At 49.9% G+C, this 21,504-nt stretch overlaps 1 protein-coding gene across 10 annotated transcripts in view; it reads right to left on the bottom strand.

Moving 5' to 3' along the window:
- LOC142503045 (SERTA domain-containing protein 2-like) overlaps positions 1-18,450 on the bottom strand; it is a 30,471-nt gene extending 12,021 nt beyond the window's left edge. For 3 of the 10 annotated variants that reach the window (XM_075614910.1, XM_075614908.1, XM_075614919.1), the window contains exons 1-2: positions 18,160-18,449; positions 2,355-2,604 (exon numbers count right to left, since the gene is read on the bottom strand). The gene's annotated coding sequence lies outside the window, so the exon portion shown is untranslated. Of the gene's footprint in view, positions 1-1,561; positions 1,827-2,354; positions 6,372-18,159 lie in introns of those variants that run through there. The other 7 variants (XM_075614909.1, XM_075614912.1, XM_075614913.1 and 4 more) reach the window with 7 other exon arrangements.
- Between the last annotated feature and the right edge of the window lie 3,054 nt (positions 18,451-21,504).

The raw sequence follows: 21,504 nt of genomic DNA, 5'->3' as shown, positions 1-21,504 counted from the left end.
GACTGGGTGGGTGACAGTGACTGGGTGGGTGGGTGAGTGACAGTGACTGGGTGGGTGACAGTAACTGGGTGGGTGACAGTGACTGGGTGGGTGACAGTGACTGGGTGACAGTGACTTTGGGTGACAGTAACTGGGGGTTGACAGTGACTGGGTGGGTGACAGTGACACTTGACAGTGACTTTGACAGTGACTGGGTGGGGTGACTTACCTTGCCGCCGGATGCTTTCCCCTGCTGCCCCTGATATCCCCTGCTGCCCGGGACGGGAGGTGGGCTTGGGGGCACGGGAGGTGGGCTCGGGAGGGGGTGCCACAGGAGGTGAGCTCGGGAGGGAGTGGCACGGGAGGTGAGCTCGGGAGGGGGTGCCACGGGAGGTGAGCTCGGGAGGGGGTGGCACGGGAGGTGAGTTCGGGAGGGGGTGGCACGGGAGGTGAGCTCGGGAGGGGGTGCCACGGGAGGTGAGCTCGGGAGGGGGTGCCACGGGAGGTGAGCTCGGGAGGGGGTGCCACGGGAGGTGAGCTCGGGAGGGGGTGCCACGGGAGGTGAGCTCGGGAGGGGGTGGCACGGGAGGTGAGCTCGGGAGGGGGTGCCACGGGAGGTGAGCTCGGGAGGGGGTGGCACGGGAGGTGAGCTCGGGAGGGGGTGGCATGGGAGGTGGGCTCGGGAGGGGGTGCCACGGGAGGTGGGCTAGGGAGGAGGTGCCACGGGAGGTGAGCTCTGGAAGCGGGTCGCGGGAGGAAGCGGGCCGCAGAGGACTTCCTCCTCCGTCCCACGTTGGGAGCGGGGGGGAGGAAGGGAGCAGGCCCTGCTTGTCGTGCGCATGCGCGCGGGACCGCGGGGGGAATCGCTGCAATTTTTTTTAACTCGAGGGGGGTGGGGAGGCGGACGGGAGACACCGCGCGGCCAGCCTCTCTGCGACCCGGCAATTTTGGTGCCGTGGCCCGGTGCCGGGTCGCGACCCACCATTTGGGAAACGCTGCTCTATGCCATGAACAGCACATGAATCCTGGAATCCAATAGGAAATGGGCCCTCAAAAAGGGGAACAGTTGCTAATGCCATCATCTCCATTAAAGGGTGGGATGAATTTGAAATAAATATGTAGATCAGTGGTTTTCAACCTCTTTTCTGGTTAAGGGGAATCCCAACCGACACACACATACATACACACACACTTTCCCCCTCTGTCTACACTCAACTTTGGGCCTGCGCCGATCTACAGCTCCCTCCTCCTGCGGACTGGAAGTTGAACGCGGCTTCCAGCGCCGACAGGAGGAAGAGGAAGGATAGCAGTGACCCGGGCGGCTGCTGCTGAGCAGCTGCCATGTCACTGCTGCATAGCGTGCTGCCACCGCGCCAGGCTCCCCCCTCCCCCCCACAGTAACCGCGGAACCCCTGTTGATAATCACTGATGTAGACAGATGTTTCTTTTACCAGTTAGAGAACACAAAAAGTAAAAGAATGTATAAATCAAACCGTCAACAGTATTTAGAATATATATCCTGCAAAACATCTTAAAACACCTGATGCTCCTATGTGTAATCACTTACACAGAAAGAACTAACCTTTAATCTTGAAGCATGTAGAGTGGATGGACTACATGTACTGTAGCAAAATCAGATTGTCATTTATACCTGCCACCAGTCAGAAAGTGTTGGACATGACAACTGCTCCTCTGAGCTGTAAACTACAATAATAACCAACGTTGTCCAACTGTGTTTTTTGACAAGGTCAAAGTGCATTAGGGGTAGTACTTAGGGCTCCCTTCTTGAAGGTGAAGGTAGTAGATGTCCTATGACATTTTGTAGTGGTGAACACCTGGAAAATAGCCTGTACACGTTGGGAACATAATCATTTTATTCAGCAGTTATTTAAAACCTTTAAACCCTTTGCTTACATTTGGATATCAGAGCATTTCAATAGTATGAAAATAAATGCATGTACACTGTGCCATGTTCAAGTGACTAACGCTTACATTTATTTCTGTTTCTGGAGGTCTGCCTTCAATCTAATAGTTTGTAAAAAAAAAAAAATATGGAAAAGCAAATCCTCACCCCATACATCTTACAATATATTTATTGGAAAGAAAAAAAAAAAAAAAAAAAAAAAAAAAAAAAAGGTGCAAGCGCAAATAACAGTACTTATTCGTGAAAGGTGATAAACAAAATATAGACTGTCATTGATAGAACGTGCAGCTCCCAAAACAGGACTCAATCCCAGACCAGATAACAGTGAAAATACAGGGGCGCAAATTTCATCCAGGAACATAGAGAGAAAATATATATATATAACAACAATAGTGCAACACTGTATAACAGTCTGAAACAGTTTAGCTTAATCTTTGAATGTTAGACTCACGTGTTCCACGTGACAGAAAGGCAGTTCGGTTATACAGAGTAACCAACTCTGAATTCATCCAGGTAAATTCATTCAGGTGGCCGCCACCATGCTCATTCCCGTGCCGAATGCGACCTGGAAGGATTAGCGCTGCGGGATGTCCTATTAAAAGAAGGTCCCTTTGCAGCACTTTTGTGGACGCCACATCCCTCGGCGCCTCCGTTTTTACGCTTTTCACCCGTGGCCACTCGACCATTAAGGTTGGCTACATCTGTAAGAAATCTGCAGTTTAAAAGTGCGTTTGGCCCACAATCAGGGTCTGAAGCAAAAGATGTAGTATTCTTCACGCGGTCTCCTGTTCTAGGCACCCTCTGTCACTTCGTGATGTCACTTCTGGGTTGTTACGGGACTATGGACAGCGTAGGTGTACAGTTTTCCTCCAATGCTGGGACAGCCAGAAGAAGTCTGTAAGCAACAGAGTCTCGTAACAACCCAATGACCAGATGGCTCAGGACATGGACTTCTTCTGCCACCAAGCTCCCTCAGCCGCATCGCAAGCCACAGAAACACCTTCTGATCCCAAATCAGTCAGATGGCACCAATCCTTCCTATTTGCCTCCCCTGGTCTGCCATAATGTATCTGACCATTAATGACAGCATTAGTTCCTACTAGGCTAAACACGCCTCTTTCCCCCCCCCACACCAGTTTATGATACCCCACTTTTCCCTGCTGTGATTGACAGGAACAGGTATCAGATGTTGCTGAGGTTTTTACACTTGCGTGGCTTTGCCTAGGGATCCTCTTGGACATATTACATGTCAAAATGTCACAAATTGACCACCTGTCCACCAAGTTGTGAGAGATAGACATCGCTACTCAGAATATCAGTGTGGACCAGTCCTCATTACTTTACAATTATATTCAGGTAGTAAAGTCCACAAAGATGAGCACAATGTAGATTAAAGCTATACATGCTTTGTGCAAGTTCAACAGGCTATATTCTGCACCTCCGCATACACCAGGGAAAGGACCAACCCCTATATTCACCCGATTGCCCCCATCCATCTAACCTCTACGACAAAATTGTGTCGGATCTAATAAATCCGTTATTAGGTTCTAGTGATCACCTTTATGTGGATATTTGTTAGATTAGAATGAAACGTACTGCCTTCACACCTTTGTATGGGGCACAGTCAGGAAAAATAGAAAAAAGGGTTTCCATAAAAACTAGTGGCAAAAAAGCAGAGCAATGGGGAAATGTCTGAACTGTGCTGACATTACTTGCTGGCACTGAAGTATAAAGACAAAAATTGATGTATACTTTATGAGCACAACTCATTAGGAGGTCACACATGCAGCACTAGTATATGGTACTAAAATAAACACATTAACAAGCTCCGCTGTGTGTACTGCTGTGCCGAGCCCGGTGGGTTTAGGGGCCTGGCTTCCCATCAATTCTCTGCAGGGGGCCCCTTGAGACACAAGTAACACACTGAAATCCTCTCTGCTGAGCCTTAGCCAGTGGGCGGGGCCTCAAGGAGCAGCAGCTGAAAAAGGTGAGGGGGGAAGGGCTAAATCAGGGGGGGAGGGCTAAATCAGGGGGGGAGAAGGGGGAATACAGACATGAGAGGGAAGAAGACATAGAATAGAAAGGAAGAGAGAAAAACCAAAAAGGAGACGAGAGAGACATCATGAGGAGGGAAAATAGAGAAGAGACACGAGGGGCAGAGTGAGAAAGGGGAAGAAGGAGAGAAAAAGATGCTGGGAAAAGATAATCATGGATTGTTAGAGAGAGGATGGTGAAGGGGACAAGAAGAAAAAAAACCAGGGGCGGAGGAAGAAATATGGGGGATTAAATAAAGACAATGGTATGAATGGGAAAAGCAAAAAGAGAGACAGGGGTGTTAAAAAAAAACCCAGTAGAATGAAAGCATGTGTTAGAAAAGGACATGGTGAAGGAGGAGGGGAGAGAGAACTATGCTGGGAGAGGGCACAGAGAATCATGCTAGAGGGGAGAGCGAGTCATCCTGGAGGTGTGGGGGAAGGGGAGAGGGAAGGCGAGAAAGACGTGCAGGGAGTGGGGGGGGGGGAGGGGGAGGAGGAACGGGAGAATGAAGAAGTTGAGCATTACATGAAAGGGAAAATAAGAGTCGAGGAGGAGCAAAGACAGAGGAAAGATAAGAGAAAAATAAATTGAGAAACAGGGAAAGAAGAGAAACACATGAGGGGAGAACAGAGAGAAGGGGAGAGATACTAAGACATGAAGGGAGATGGGGAAACAAAAAGAACATTTTTGGGGGGCTCATTCTTCAAATTTGTCAAAGGTGCTCCCCCAATCAAAATCTGTTGGCATCCCCTGGTCACTAGAAAAGTTTTGGCATTGTATAACAAAATAAGTTTCCTTTTATATGGTACAGAGAGCAGTATACGATTCTTAGGCTAAGATTATAATAGGCGCGCACGACGGAGTGCATAGCGTCACACGCGCCTGGCGCCCGAGTGATGGGTGCACTGCGATAGGGCGACTGGGGAGGCGTCACCAGGTTCGCCCTCATTGGCTGAACCGCTCACGTAACCCGGCCACTGCGCGGAAAAAAAACCCAAAGTCATTTGAAAAATCTGCCGCGCAGTTGCTCTGCACTGCGCCCGCTCTCTGGCCAGCCCGATAGGCTGCTGCAGAAATCGCACCCAATACAAAATCGCAGCCTTACACTGTACAGGGAGCAGCGGTAACAGATGTAAAGTGTTAATTCTAGGAATACCAGCTACAACTAATGTCTGCCCTGATTTTTTTAAGTATGGTAATACCAGATGTTCCTAGCACTGAGAACATGGGAGACACTTTATAAGAAAACCCCTACTGCAGGAAAAGCGGAAGCACAGAAACGCAGCAGGCTTTGTAATAAAAAAAAAAGGGGGATGAGGAGAGGAGATTTTTTGCCCTCGATGCCCAATGGAACCTGGTCTGTTAGAAGGCTGCTTTGAAAAGTATCACACCTCCAGAATTACTGGCATTAAATTAAAGCTACAGTTACCCTGGTCATGTGTTACGATTTCAGATGGCACAATGCCCCAGAGTCAAAGTCAGCGATCAGCTGTAACGCGCCTGAATCTGCGATATCTCCATATAAAGTCAATAGCCGATTTGGGTGCGATACCACGCGATGGGAGAGGGAGCGGCTCAGTGAGTAAAGACACTGAATGGCACCGAGAGCTTGAAACATGGGAGCCTGGTTCAAATCCCGGTGTCGACTCCTTGTGACCTTGGGCAAGTCACTTTATCTCCCTGTGCCTCAGGCACCAAAAACATAGATTGTAAGCTACACGGGGCAGGGACCTGTGCCTGCAAAATGTCTCTGTAATGCGCTACGTAAAACTAACAGCGCTATACAAGAACAGGCTATTATTATTATACGGCGGATTGCACTTTGATGACTCCGGGGCAATGTGAGATAAATGCAACAAGCCGACATTCCTTGTGGTGAAATGTTAACACCATTTCATAGCACAAAAGTAACCAGGCTAAAGTCTAAAATTCTGAAAACAGTGCAAGGCAATGTGGTGGTAGGGGCAGCGTCGCATGCCCAAATAAGGTTAACGACTCTGCCAGTAAGAGGATGACCCACTGAAAGGGGTCTCTTTGTCCAGAGACCAACTGTATTGAGAACAGGGGCGGTCATCCCTAGTTACTGGGATTGTGGAACAAACTAATCGAGGCGGCATCCAGGGAAACTAAGAAAAAGAGAGTAGGGTGATAACTGCTAGACTAGCAATAGTCTCCCTAAGAACCCTTTAAAATGCACTCACCTATAAATTTAGATTTTGGTTGTAACATCAAAGCAGACAGGACTGGTACTGATGCACAGAAATTAAATTCTGAACGATATATATTTTTAATAACCCCTTTAAGTGGTGGGTAAATGGTAGTTTTTAAATAATTTATTAAACTCAATTTTTAAAACAAAACGAGGTAAAATGTTTGACATACATATAAGGATACACGTTTGGGGCGTTAATAATATATGCTCCCGTAGGATCTACGTATAGATGTATTGCTATACTCTCCTACTAGTGTTTATAGCGTGAATTGTGTCCCTCCCTATAATCATTCTGCCCATATTTAGATGGCAGAGTTTGTGGTATAGAAGAGTTCTTATATATCTCCCACTGCTATTATTTCACTAATGAAATTACTTAATATATATAGGATGCATTGGCCACCCAGATTATGTGTGTGGGTGGAAGTGATCTCTCTGTAAATGCATATACTCCTTAGTGCAGCGGTGCGCAAACTGGGGGGCGCGAGACTGCCGGCGGGGGGGCGCAGGGTTTACAGAGGCCCCGCGCGCTTCCCAAAGGCACTTAAATTAAGTGTCGGGGGAGCTGCAGGGCCTCTGTAAACCTTTACTTACCTAGGCTCCGGCGGCTTCCTTCATCGCCATGGCAACGCGGCGTCAAAATGATGTTGCGAGGTCATGTGACGTCACGTTGCTATGGCAACGTGACGTCATGACGCCGGAGCGCAGGTAAGTGGGGGTTAGGGGGGCGCGGGAGTGAGGGGACCGCCGGTAGGGGGGCGCAGGGAAAAAAGTTTGCGCCCCCTGCCTTAGTGAACTAATAGCATGTTCACTGAAGCAGTGATCTGATATTATTCCAGTAATGAAATTAGGTAGGTATATTAGCAGTGGGAGATATATAAGAACTCTTCTATACCACAAACTCTACCATCAAATTATGGGCAGAATGATATATGAAGTGACACAATTAACGTAATAAACACTATGAACACTAGTAGGAGCGTATAGCAATACATCTATATGTAGATCCTTCGGGAGCATATATTATAAACGCCCAAACGTGTATCCTTATATGTAGGTGTCTGTGAGTGGTTTGACTGACTTTCCATCTAATCCCATGCTGTGCTTAAACGCAGTGTGAACAGCAGAGCATTTGCTTATATGGGTTCCATGTAATGACATGTAAATGAGCACACAATGTGTCACCTTTAGCCTGGAATATCCAGTCACATGGAGCCCATATAAGCAAATGCAATGCTGTTCACATAGCTTTTAAAAGCACAGTATGGGATTAGATGCAAAGCCAGTCAAACCACTCACAGACATGTTTCAACCTTAATGGGTCTCATCAGTGCGAGTTTGGTTTTACTAGCTTTGCAATTTTCTAGGCTGGGTAGGTTTACCTTAAAATGGGCTCCATGTGAATGGATATTCCAGGCAAAAGGTGACACATTGTGTTCTCATTTGCATGTTGTTTCCTTGAATCCCTTGCTGCAGTGGGAGCACTGTATGCTAAGTGATAATGGTTGAAAGGCAGGGTTGCAGACCTGTCCAAGACATGCGAATGTGCTCACAAGTGATATTCTTTATTGGTTATATGCACCCTGCGAGCTAGCAATCCCCTGTATTCCCCGGTCTGGTGAGTTTTCTGTTTGTGCTTGTGTTCTTTTTGGATTAACATGTGTTCTGCCTGGTGCTTGCAATCCCAAGTAGTCTTTCTAGTGGTAGAAGTGGGATCGCCAGGTTCAGGGCTAAAATACTTTTGGGTATTTCGGAACTGAGAAGGTCTCAGCTGCGACATCTCACAACCTAAAAGGTTACAGGAGCACCGTGATGAGCAATACCTCCCCCGAGTTAGCCTTAGCATACAGAGTATCGGCAAAAGATGAATCGCCAATTCCGAGGCTGAACCGGAGGAGGACTTGGTATCCATGTGCCTGGAAATCGGAGAGCTCACAGAAGGGCTATCCAAGGCAGACAGAATATGCTGAGACATGTGGCGGAGGTGCCAGATGATGCTATAGACCAAGGCGCAGTCAGCCCCTTGGCTCTCGCATCGAAATTCGACCAGGCTAAAGAGGACATTGATGACTACCGTGGATTGATAGAAAAAAATCTCCCATCTCCAGCAGCTGTCTTTGGTCGATGGGGGACAAAAACTTCACTCAAAGCTAAGCCGGAAAGTGGCTGTGTACTGGAAAACCGATATTGCAGGAATCCAGGGACTACACGGTAGTCAAGCACATTCTCCTGGCCTGGTACGCAACCATCCCAGAGTCTTACCGGCTGCAGTTTTGGTCCCTGCAGTGAGCGTCCCAAGACACATTCAATTTGTGTCTCGTCTGAACCATTACTTGAAGTGGTAGGTAGCCAGCAGTGAAGCCGCTAGCATTAAAGAACTCCATGATCTGTTAATCAAGGAACAATTCCTGCTCCAGTGTCTTCCGGAAGTCTGTGAATGGGTCCTGGATTAGACGCCTGCCATAGCCCAGTATGCAGCCGAGATGGATTTTCTCGTGGCTCGCCCTCACCTCAGCCGAGTAGCCTAAGCCCCGTGATGCGAGGTAACTGCACAATGGAGTAACCACGGCCTGAGCAACAGCGCTCAAAGCTTCCCCCATCCCCGACCAACGTTGCAGAATTAAGGAAATGCTATCTGTGCGGTCGGCTAGGGCATATGCAGGTCTATTGCCCATCTGCAACAAGATTTACAAACGCCAGTCCAAGGAAATGCCCCGCTAATCCATGCCTGATCACCTACATTGGGTGGCCACCTGCAGGAGCATAGCACGACAGTCCAGACCGTACAGCGCAAACGCCAGAGACAGTAACTCCAGAGCACCCAATCGTCCTTCTGGGTATGGATCAGCACAATAAAATCAGCTGATCCACAGGTGACTGTCGTCACTACACAGGCAGTCCAGGCCGCTTGTACCTGGGGTGGCTATCACATTGCGCTCCAACTTGGTCCCTCCAGAGCAGATTTTGCCTGACAAGCACACTGATGGGCTAGTGGCAGAGGGAGCTAGTCTCACCGTCCCTTTGGACCGTGTGTTCCTTGCTTGGGGAGTGGCAGAGGTTACAGTGAGATGGGAGTATTGCTCGACTTGCACAATGATGTGCTGCTGGCTAATGACCTAGGGTGGCTTGTGGGCGATTACACCACCCCAGTCTGAAACTAAACTCGGCAGCTACCAGGCAGGAGGCTCTGACTGTCCAGCTAACGAAAATTGAGAAAGCACCCAGAGTTATGGCACCAATCCAACTTTGTGCCAGAGCAGATCAAAGAGGTAAGCTGGGAAGAGCCCGATATAACTGACCCCACCCCCACATCCTTGTGTGACTAGGGACGAACCACACTTTCCGGGAGGTCCAGTGATCCAACCTGAACTTGGAGGGTATGAGGCAGCGTGCTGCAGAGGCTGCTTCTGAGAGCGAGGTGGATTAACTCCTATGGAAGCATCAACTCCCGTATCGGGAACAAATCCCAGATGCTCTGGATAGACCCTTGTCATGGACACACTAGTTAAATATCCCCAAGGCATGCCAGGCCCAGTTTCTGCTGTTGGCCCACGAGATCCTATTAGCTGCTCAAGGGGTGGCTAGGATGAAAACCCATTTGCCCCAGAATTTTTACTGGTTGGGAGTGGCACTGGTCACTGTGGTGGACTTCACCACAAGGTACTTTGAGACAATAGCGCTCTCATCAATAAAGGCCCAGAAGGAAGCAGAGGCGCTGATAAATATCTTTGCCAGGGTAGGATTCCCAAGCGAGAAACTCACTGACCAGTGGATGCAGTTCATGTTCGAACTGCTCTAGTGTCTCTGGGATAAGTGCGTAGTTAAGCAACTTCACACTGCTCCCCACTATCCTCAGTTGAACAAACTGTGCAAGCGGTTCAATGGCACCCTAATGCAGATGCTTCGGGTCTTGATTGAACCCAAAGGGGGAGTCTCATCAGCAAAACCTCCTATTTGCCTATAGAGGTGCCACCGTAAATCAACTGGATTCTCACCTTTTCAGCTTGTGTGGGCGCCAGGTATGTGGATCGCTTGACCTATTCCATGAGAGCTGGGAGAGGGTAGACCGCCACAGTTGATACCTCAGCGGTGAGGTATGGGGTTGAGAGTTCATCCAGGGGTAGCAGATCTTAGTTCTTAAGCCCACTTGCCAGAACAAGTGGCTGACTGTCCCATACACAGTCATCCGGCGGTTGAACGATACCAGGTATGTGAAATGAATGAACAACAGATTAGGCAGCAGACATACCACAAACATGCTGAAGGCATAATATTCCAGTGAGTCGATTTCCATTTGTAGCCCGCTTCTAGGAAATCAGGCGAGTCAGGCTTTGCCAGATCTCCTTGGGGAAGCCCAGCATGGAGGACCTGCGGATCAGGTGGGGTTTGGGACGCAGCTCACTGCTCCCTAATGAGTGCTGGTGAGAGAATTGCTAGTGAGAAACCAGGCCTGTTAACGGACAAACCTGACAGGATCTACCTAGCTGATAATCCGATCAACACAGACGATCAGCGGCTCCATCACAAATCTGCTTAGGCGGGTCTACGTCAAGATCCAGCAAAGTATCGCAAAGGAAATTTAGAGATGCTGGCTCTATGGGTCATCTCCAATCACAGAGTCCCTTGGCATGGACAGTATTGCTGGTGCCCAAGATAGACATAACTACCCGGTTCTGTGTGGACTACCAGCAGCTCAATGCCCAGATAGGCACGGATTCTTTCCCGATGCCACGCATGGATGAGCTCTTAGAGCTCACAGGTGCAAGGTACCCAACTACCATGGATCTCAGCCGGGGAAATGTGACCTCCAAGGCATGGGATAAGTTGGCGTTCATCACCCCGAATGGCTTGTATGAGTTTTCCGTAATACCATTTGGGATGAAGAATGATCAGAGTACCTTCCATAGTCTGGTCAAAATCGGTTACTGGAAGGGATGTAGTGGTATGCCTGGGTCTATCTTGACGACCTAGCAGTGTTTAGCTGGATGTGGAATGAGCACTTAGGAAAGGTAGCTGCGGTACTAGACCAGATCAGGGAGGCAGCATTGACCCTGATGCCCACAATGTGTCATCCCGGCGTGGACGAGATTCGATATCTGGGGCACCATGGGTGGAGGACAGTTTAAGCCAGAGCTGACCAAAGTAGAGGCCATCCTCGGGTGGCTGACTCCCCGCACCCAGAAGTGCTCAACTTCTTGGGGACGGCCAGGTTTTAGCAGAAGTTTGTACCCTGTTCCATTGCCAAGCCCTTGGCCAACTTGGCTATTAAGAAGACTCCCCTGCACAGTGAACTGGTCTCCGTAATGCGAGACCGCATCCAAAGCCACAAAGATCTCCTAGACCAGGGGTGAGCAAACTTTTTACGTTGGCCCCCACATTTTTACCCAATACAGACTGCAATGTTTTTCTCTCTCGCTCTACTTCTCACTCCCACCAAGTTTAAGTAGCCTATTAACTGTTTCAAGACAAACTCCACTCCTGTAGTCCCCCACACTACATCATGGAACTGTCTCACTGTCATAATACCCAATATTTACAAAGTGGTGCTGTGCCAGAGATGCTGTAAAGTGTCTTATGGCATAGTAAATATGGGCAGAAGTCCCACCTCAGAATGGTGTTTCCAAAATAAAATAAATGTTCCATATGGAGACAGAAAGGGGAAGAAAAATAAAACACAACTACTAGACTTCCTGGACTAACAACTGGTTACGACTGCAGAACGAGTATGGTTTCTCTTCCACTTTCCTATGGTTTGTGCACCTCCAACACTACACCTGTCTGCACACTGTGACCAGCAGGGCGGTGAAACAGACCGGTGGGATTCTGTGAGGAATAATCATTCTTCAGCTAAAATAAGATGTTACACGTTAATCATTTGGGCACAGAAAGCGAAACAAAACATCACAAAAACCCCCACAAATCTGACCCCATTCTCTCCCGCACCGGTATGTCTCTCTCACCTCCCGCACCGGTATGTCTCTCTCACCTCCCGCACCGGTATGTCTCTCTCCCCTCCCGCACCGGTATGTCTCTCTCCCCTCCCGCACCGGTATGTCTCTCTCCCCTCGCGCACCGGTATGTCTCTCTCACCTCCCGCACCGGTATGTCTCTCACCTCCCGCACCGGTATGTCTCTCACCTCCCGCACCGGTATGTCTCTCACCTCCCGCACCGGTATGTCTCTCCCCTCCCGCACCGGTATGTCTCTCCCCTCCCGCACCGGTATGTCTCTCTCACCTCCCGCACCGGTATGTCTCTCTCACCTCCCGCACCGGTATGTCTCTCCCCTCCCGCACCGGTATGTCTCTCACCTCCCGCACCGGTATGTCTCTCTCCCCTCCCGCACCGGTATGTCTCTCCCCTCCCGCACCGGTATGTCTCTCTCCCCTCCCGCACCGGTATGTCTCTCTCCCCTCCCGCACCGGTATGTCTCTCTCCCCTCCCGCACCGGTATGTCTCTCCCCTCCCGCACCGGTATGTCTCTCTCCCCTCCCGCACCGGTATGTCTCTCTCCCCTCCCGCCTTAGCATACAGAGTATCGGCAAAAGATGAATCGCCAATTCCGAGGCTGAACCGGAGGAGGACTTGGTATCCATGTGCCTGGAAATCGGAGAGCTCACAGAAGGGCTATCCAAGGCAGACAGAATATGCTGAGACATGTGGCGGAGGTGCCAGATGATGCTATAGACCAAGGCGCAGTCAGCCCCTTGGCTCTCGCATCGAAATTCGACCAGGCTAAAGAGGACATTGATGACTACCGTGGATTGATAGAAAAAAATCTCCCATCTCCAGCAGCTGTCTTTGGTCGATGGGGGACAAAAACTTCACTCAAAGCTAAGCCGGAAAGTGGCTGTGTACTGGAAAACCGATATTGCAGGAATCCAGGGACTACACGGTAGTCAAGCACATTCTCCTGGCCTGGTACGCAACCATCCCAGAGTCTTACCGGCTGCAGTTTTGGTCCCTGCAGTGAGCGTCCCAAGACACATTCAATTTGTGTCTCGTCTGAACCATTACTTGAAGTGGTAGGTAGCCAGCAGTGAAGCCGCTAGCATTAAAGAACTCCATGATCTGTTAATCAAGGAACAATTCCTGCTCCAGTGTCTTCCGGAAGTCTGTGAATGGGTCCTGGATTAGACGCCTGCCATAGCCCAGTATGCAGCCGAGATGGATTTTCTCGTGGCTCGCCCTCACCTCAGCCGAGTAGCCTAAGCCCCGTGATGCGAGGTAACTGCACAATGGAGTAACCACGGCCTGAGCAACAGCGCTCAAAGCTTCCCCCATCCCCGACCAACGTTGCAGAATTAAGGAAATGCTATCTGTGCGGTCGGCTAGGGCATATGCAGGTCTATTGCCCATCTGCAACAAGATTTACAAACGCCAGTCCAAGGAAATGCCCCGCTAATCCATGCCTGATCACCTACATTGGGTGGCCACCTGCAGGAGCATAGCACGACAGTCCAGACCGTACAGCGCAAACGCCAGAGACAGTAACTCCAGAGCACCCAATCGTCCTTCTGGGTATGGATCAGCACAATAAAATCAGCTGATCCACAGGTGACTGTCGTCACTACACAGGCAGTCCAGGCCGCTTGTACCTGGGGTGGCTATCACATTGCGCTCCAACTTGGTCCCTCCAGAGCAGATTTTGCCTGACAAGCACACTGATGGGCTAGTGGCAGAGGGAGCTAGTCTCACCGTCCCTTTGGACCGTGTGTTCCTTGCTTGGGGAGTGGCAGAGGTTACAGTGAGATGGGAGTATTGCTCGACTTGCACAATGATGTGCTGCTGGCTAATGACCTAGGGTGGCTTGTGGGCGATTACACCACCCCAGTCTGAAACTAAACTCGGCAGCTACCAGGCAGGAGGCTCTGACTGTCCAGCTAACGAAAATTGAGAAAGCACCCAGAGTTATGGCACCAATCCAACTTTGTGCCAGAGCAGATCAAAGAGGTAAGCTGGGAAGAGCCCGATATAACTGACCCCACCCCCACATCCTTGTGTGACTAGGGACGAACCACACTTTCCGGGAGGTCCAGTGATCCAACCTGAACTTGGAGGGTATGAGGCAGCGTGCTGCAGAGGCTGCTTCTGAGAGCGAGGTGGATTAACTCCTATGGAAGCATCAACTCCCGTATCGGGAACAAATCCCAGATGCTCTGGATAGACCCTTGTCATGGACACACTAGTTAAATATCCCCAAGGCATGCCAGGCCCAGTTTCTGCTGTTGGCCCACGAGATCCTATTAGCTGCTCAAGGGGTGGCTAGGATGAAAACCCATTTGCCCCAGAATTTTTACTGGTTGGGAGTGGCACTGGTCACTGTGGTGGACTTCACCACAAGGTACTTTGAGACAATAGCGCTCTCATCAATAAAGGCCCAGAAGGAAGCAGAGGCGCTGATAAATATCTTTGCCAGGGTAGGATTCCCAAGCGAGAAACTCACTGACCAGTGGATGCAGTTCATGTTCGAACTGCTCTAGTGTCTCTGGGATAAGTGCGTAGTTAAGCAACTTCACACTGCTCCCCACTATCCTCAGTTGAACAAACTGTGCAAGCGGTTCAATGGCACCCTAATGCAGATGCTTCGGGTCTTGATTGAACCCAAAGGGGGAGTCTCATCAGCAAAACCTCCTATTTGCCTATAGAGGTGCCACCGTAAATCAACTGGATTCTCACCTTTTCAGCTTGTGTGGGCGCCAGGTATGTGGATCGCTTGACCTATTCCATGAGAGCTGGGAGAGGGTAGACCGCCACAGTTGATACCTCAGCGGTGAGGTATGGGGTTGAGAGTTCATCCAGGGGTAGCAGATCTTAGTTCTTAAGCCCACTTGCCAGAACAAGTGGCTGACTGTCCCATACACAGTCATCCGGCGGTTGAACGATACCAGGTATGTGAAATGAATGAACAACAGATTAGGCAGCAGACATACCACAAACATGCTGAAGGCATAATATTCCAGTGAGTCGATTTCCATTTGTAGCCCGCTTCTAGGAAATCAGGCGAGTCAGGCTTTGCCAGATCTCCTTGGGGAAGCCCAGCATGGAGGACCTGCGGATCAGGTGGGGTTTGGGACGCAGCTCACTGCTCCCTAATGAGTGCTGGTGAGAGAATTGCTAGTGAGAAACCAGGCCTGTTAACGGACAAACCTGACAGGATCTACCTAGCTGATAATCCGATCAACACAGACGATCAGCGGCTCCATCACAAATCTGCTTAGGCGGGTCTACGTCAAGATCCAGCAAAGTATCGCAAAGGAAATTTAGAGATGCTGGCTCTATGGGTCATCTCCAATCACAGAGTCCCTTGGCATGGACAGTATTGCTGGTGCCCAAGATAGACATAACTACCCGGTTCTGTGTGGACTACCAGCAGCTCAATGCCCAGATAGGCACGGATTCTTTCCCGATGCCACGCATGGATGAGCTCTTAGAGCTCACAGGTGCAAGGTACCCAACTACCATGGATCTCAGCCGGGGAAATGTGACCTCCAAGGCATGGGATAAGTTGGCGTTCATCACCCCGAATGGCTTGTATGAGTTTTCCGTAATACCATTTGGGATGAAGAATGATCAGAGTACCTTCCATAGTCTGGTCAAAATCGGTTACTGGAAGGGATGTAGTGGTATGCCTGGGTCTATCTTGACGACCTAGCAGTGTTTAGCTGGATGTGGAATGAGCACTTAGGAAAGGTAGCTGCGGTACTAGACCAGATCAGGGAGGCAGCATTGACCCTGATGCCCACAATGTGTCATCCCGGCGTGGACGAGATTCGATATCTGGGGCACCATGGGTGGAGGACAGTTTAAGCCAGAGCTGACCAAAGTAGAGGCCATCCTCGGGTGGCTGACTCCCCGCACCCAGAAGTGCTCAACTTCTTGGGGACGGCCAGGTTTTAGCAGAAGTTTGTACCCTGTTCCATTGCCAAGCCCTTGGCCAACTTGGCTATTAAGAAGACTCCCCTGCACAGTGAACTGGTCTCCGTAATGCGAGACCGCATCCAAAGCCACAAAGATCTCCTAGACCAGGGGTGAGCAAACTTTTTACGTTGGCCCCCACATTTTTACCCAATACAGACTGCAATGTTTTTCTCTCTCGCTCTACTTCTCACTCCCACCAAGTTTAAGTAGCCTATTAACTGTTTCAAGACAAACTCCACTCCTGTAGTCCCCCACACTACATCATGGAACTGTCTCACTGTCATAATACCCAATATTTACAAAGTGGTGCTGTGCCAGAGATGCTGTAAAGTGTCTTATGGCATAGTAAATATGGGCAGAAGTCCCACCTCAGAATGGTGTTTCCAAAATAAAATAAATGTTCCATATGGAGACAGAAAGGGGAAGAAAAATAAAACACAACTACTAGACTTCCTGGACTAACAACTGGTTACGACTGCAGAACGAGTATGGTTTCTCTTCCACTTTCCTATGGTTTGTGCACCTCCAACACTACACCTGTCTGCACACTGTGACCAGCAGGGCGGTGAAACAGACCGGTGGGATTCTGTGAGGAATAATCATTCTTCAGCTAAAATAAGATGTTACACGTTAATCATTTGGGCACAGAAAGCGAAACAAAACATCACAAAAACCCCCACAAATCTGACCCCATTCTCTCCCGCACCGGTATGTCTCTCTCACCTCCCGCACCGGTATGTCTCTCTCACCTCCCGCACCGGTATGTCTCTCTCCCCTCCCGCACCGGTATGTCTCTCTCCCCTCCCGCACCGGTATGTCTCTCTCCCCTCGCGCACCGGTATGTCTCTCTCACCTCCCGCACCGGTATGTCTCTCACCTCCCGCACCGGTATGTCTCTCACCTCCCGCACCGGTATGTCTCTCACCTCCCGCACCGGTATGTCTCTCCCCTCCCGCACCGGTATGTCTCTCCCCTCCCGCACCGGTATGTCTCTCTCACCTCCCGCACCGGTATGTCTCTCTCACCTCCCGCACCGGTATGTCTCTCCCCTCCCGCACCGGTATGTCTCTCACCTCCCGCACCGGTATGTCTCTCTCCCCTCCCGCACCGGTATGTCTCTCCCCTCCCGCACCGGTATGTCTCTCTCCCCTCCCGCACCGGTATGTCTCTCTCCCCTCCCGCACCGGTATGTCTCTCTCCCCTCCCGCACCGGTATGTCTCTCCCCTCCCGCACCGGTATGTCTCTCTCCCCTCCCGCACCGGTATGTCTCTCTCCCCTCCCGCACCGGTATGTCTCTCTCCCCTCCCGCACCGGTATGTCTCTCTCCCCTCCCGCACCGGTATGTCTCTCCCCTCCCGCACCGGTATGTCTCTCTCACCGGTATGTCTCTCTCCCCTCGCGCACCGGTATTTCTCTCTCCCCTCCCGCACCGGTATGTCTCTCTCCCCTCCCGCACCGGTATGTCTCTCCCCTCCCGCACCGGTATGTCTCTCTCACCGGTATGTCTCTCTCCCCTCGCGCACCGGTATGTCTCTCTCCCCTCCCGCACCGGTATGTCTCTCTCCCCTCCCGCACCGGTATGTCTCTCTCCCCTCCCGCACCGGTATGTCTCTCTCCCCTCCCGCACCGGTATGTCTCTCTCCCCTCCCGCACCGGTATGTCTCTCTCCCCTCCCGCACCGGTATGTCTCTCTCCCCTCCCGCACCGGTATGTCTCTCTCCCCTCCCGCACCGGTATGTCTCTCTCCCCTCCCTCACCGGTATGTCTCTCTCCCCTCGCGCACCGGTATGTCTCTCTCCCCTCCCGCACCGGTATGTCTCTCTCCCCTCGCGCACCGGTATGTCTCTCTCACCTCCCGCACCGGTATGTCTCTCTCCCCTCCCGCACCGGTATGTCTCTCTCCCCTCGCGCACCGGTATGTCTCTCTCCCCTCGCGCACCGGTATGTCTCTCTCCCCTCCCGCACCGGTATGTCTCTCTCCCCTCCCGCACCGGTATGTCTCTCTCCCCTCCCGCACCGGTATGTCTCTCTCCCCTCCCGCACCGGTATGTCTCTCTCCCCTCGCGCACCGGTATGTCTCTCTCACCTCCCGCACCGGTACCTCCCAGCTGGAGACACTTGCCGTGGGTTCCTCTCAGTGACGGTGCTGACAGCTCCCCGCCTAATCGCGGGGCAACAACTTCTGAAAAGGGGACGGTTCCAGGTGCAGCTACCACGTGAATAACTCACTTTACGCCCTATCCCTCCCTCCCGCCACCGGGCCGGCGGGCTGCCCCCGGGTTCCCGTCTGCCCCGGCCGGGTTCCCGTCTGCCCCGGCTGGGTTCCCGTCTGCCCTGGCCGGGCCGTGCATCTGAAGAAGCTGCCGGCCACGCAAAGTGCGTGAAGGATATTTGTCAGGTGCACCGCCTCTGATTGGGCGAGAATAAACTGGGGCAGCCCAGCAACCATTTTCTGATTGGTCACAGGGCAGGGGACGTTGTGATAGGCTGCCCGTGCACGCTCCGTGACCAATGGAGAGACAGAGGGGATCTAGTGACGCGCTAGTGTGACAACCAGAGCTCTCTGTGCTGGAGGTGCATGTTTTGGAGGTGCATGAGCTGGAGGTGCATGTTTTGGAGGTGCATGAGCTGGAGGTGCATGTTTTGGAGGTGCATGAGCTGGAGGTGCATGTTTTGGAGGTGCATGAGCTGGAGGTGCATGTTTTGGAGGTGCATGAGCTGGAGGTGCATGAGCTGGAGGTTCTTGCTCTGCCCATTATAGGTCTGGCAAATTGCAGTTTCTTCACTTTTTCTACTGCATGCCATATACATTATAAAACTTCACATACAAAGACATACAATACAATACCCTCCAACTGCACCTATATAGCAGCTACTCTACATGTTTTTGATTCCTGTAAGACCAGAAAGTTTTTGGGGTGTGGTAAGCAGCATAGGCTATGGGACACCCATAAGGATTTCTTGGAAGTAACAAAAGTGGTACCTATTTCATATCCACAAAATGTTGGCGCTTCTGTAACATTTCAGTAGCGGCGTTGCTGATGGAGACAGGCATTATTGTTCTTCATGAAGAACGGATTTGTGATGTTGGTATCCAGGACTGGACAACATTTTTAAAAACATAGCGGCCAGCTAGAATTGTTAAAGCTCCAAAGTTGATGAGCAGCCGCACAGCTGTTCTGGCAACCTCCCTGGTCAATGGCTGTGTACAGTATGTCAGTGTATCAGTATGCATTTGTGACGCACACTGAAATATAGATAGCACACTGAAACCCATCTCCCCAACACGGACCTCATTGAAAGCAGGGGCAGGCAGAGTCCTGGTACTCTCCCAATGCACCTCTGATCTCCTGTCTCCTCCTCCGCACTAAGTGGAGTTGACTTAAACTGTCAATCACCACTGCGTCCAGTCGCAGTGCGCCCAATACTGCTTTGATGTTGCACTAGTGAAGCAGGATAGAGCATGCGGTGTCTGAACGCGTTACTGACTGAGGCTGCACTTATAGTGCAGGCAACGCGAACGCGACCGCATGACGTCAGCCGTCGCCGTTTTAATAGTGATTCGTGCTTATAGTGCAGGAGACGAGGGCGAAACCGGGGGATGTGGTGGAGGCGCGGCTGTGAGCGGTTCGCCCTCATTGGCTGAACCGCTGACATCACGCGGCGATCGCCGAAAAAGTAAAAATCCTTTGACTACCGGCGATCGCGACCGCTCCATCGCTCTGCAGCGCCCACTATGGGCACCCACGACAGACTGCATGTACTTGCTACGGCGCTGCGCGATGTCTCAGTCACCAACACTATAAGCGCAGCCTGACAGGTCAAGTCACCGCTGCTCCTTAACATAAGTATTAACATATAAATGAAAGGCTGACATAAGTCAATCAATCATTCAAAAAAAGTACATTTTATTTGGTGCACTCCAAAAATAGTGAAAAAACTGTGAATAAGTGATGAGAATAAAATTGTTAAAAATAACACGTGATACTCTTGATCTGCATTGTATGGCTGCCGTATTAAATAATTCGCCGTAAACAATCATGCCATGGAAAACACAGAAAGTAGTTCTAATAGTTACTACTCATGTAATGGGGTATGAGTGGATGCTGAATTGCCTAGAGCAACTAATCACAGTTCTACTATCAAACGCTTAACCATACTATACTATAGAATTAATCTATTGCAAACCAACAGTATCCCAGCTGGTATGAAACAATATCAACATAATAAATAATGTAGATAATTGTGTTTCCATGTGGACTACATTTTATATAGTACAAAAGATCATAAATCCCTGGCCCACGAGCGATTACCATATTATATTTAACACTAGGAGAAAATAGAGATAGGAGTTAGTTTTATTACGAGATTTCTACTATCAATCTTTAACCGCCATTCAACTGAATAGCTGTAATTGATCAATAATGACCACCACGTTTTAATGAGTAGACCTATGCTAGAGTTGAAGGTCACACAAATTTGGCAATGGTCGATCCAAGTTTTCCAACTTCAAGCAACAGTTCATACATCCAGTAGTCACACTGAGAAGTGTGTGTGTGTGTGTGCCTTACGTTCTTGTGATACTCCTTATTGTATGAACAAGAGCATTCTACACATATCTCTAAACATCTCTTGTTGGTCCACTAACAGGTAAATGGCATAACTCCAGGTCTCCCACAAACTTTGAAACAAAATTGATAGTTTAATAATGCTGAGAATCTCCATCTAGTATTGAAGAGTTAGTCAGACTTTAGCATTATGTTCCATGAGATGCTTAAAAACCAGATGGACATCTGAATATATTATTTTCTGATAAAATATGTTATATACAGTAGATCAGACCAATTGTCTCTGCTCATTCTCCCTACAAAACTAGATGACCTGCTCGAGCCAAGACTCGTACAATATTAGCGGTTCTGCCCATTTCACATAATTTTTTCTTTTAATGTGTTTGCCCCCTCACAATGTTTTGGGAAGTTATGCATTGAATACTCTCTTTTATTAAAGAAAATTATATTTCTTTGATATAACCACTGTCCAGTAATCCTTTCCATGTTCGTGGCAGTGTGTGACGGTGAAGAGGTAGCCAGGCTCACTAATAAAGGTTAAGCCCGTTTGGTTACCTCTGAACCATGTTTTGGGGGTCAGTTCTTGGACCCAACTGTTGCGGAGAAAGGGTTGTCAGATTGTGTCTATCTAGTCAGGGTCCAGAGTTACTGGTTCCCCTAAAAATGTACACAGGATCGGATACCTGACTGCATGTAAACACATTGTATCAGTAATATCTCCCCTTGAAAACACTTGAGCGACTCACCACTAAGGGTCCCTGCTTCAGCACAGCCCAGAAAGGTAAATGGGACATTGGGAGGTGAGGTGTCCCTGAAAAAGTCAAGGGGTCCCTAGGTTAATGGGGATACCAACTAAATGCCCA

Source organism: Ascaphus truei, chromosome 9, assembly GCF_040206685.1.
Source record: "Ascaphus truei isolate aAscTru1 chromosome 9, aAscTru1.hap1, whole genome shotgun sequence".
Lineage (NCBI taxonomy): Eukaryota > Metazoa > Chordata > Amphibia > Anura > Ascaphidae > Ascaphus > Ascaphus truei.
Note: the sequence above shows the minus strand (reverse complement) of the source record. Positions and strands in the feature narration are given on the sequence as shown.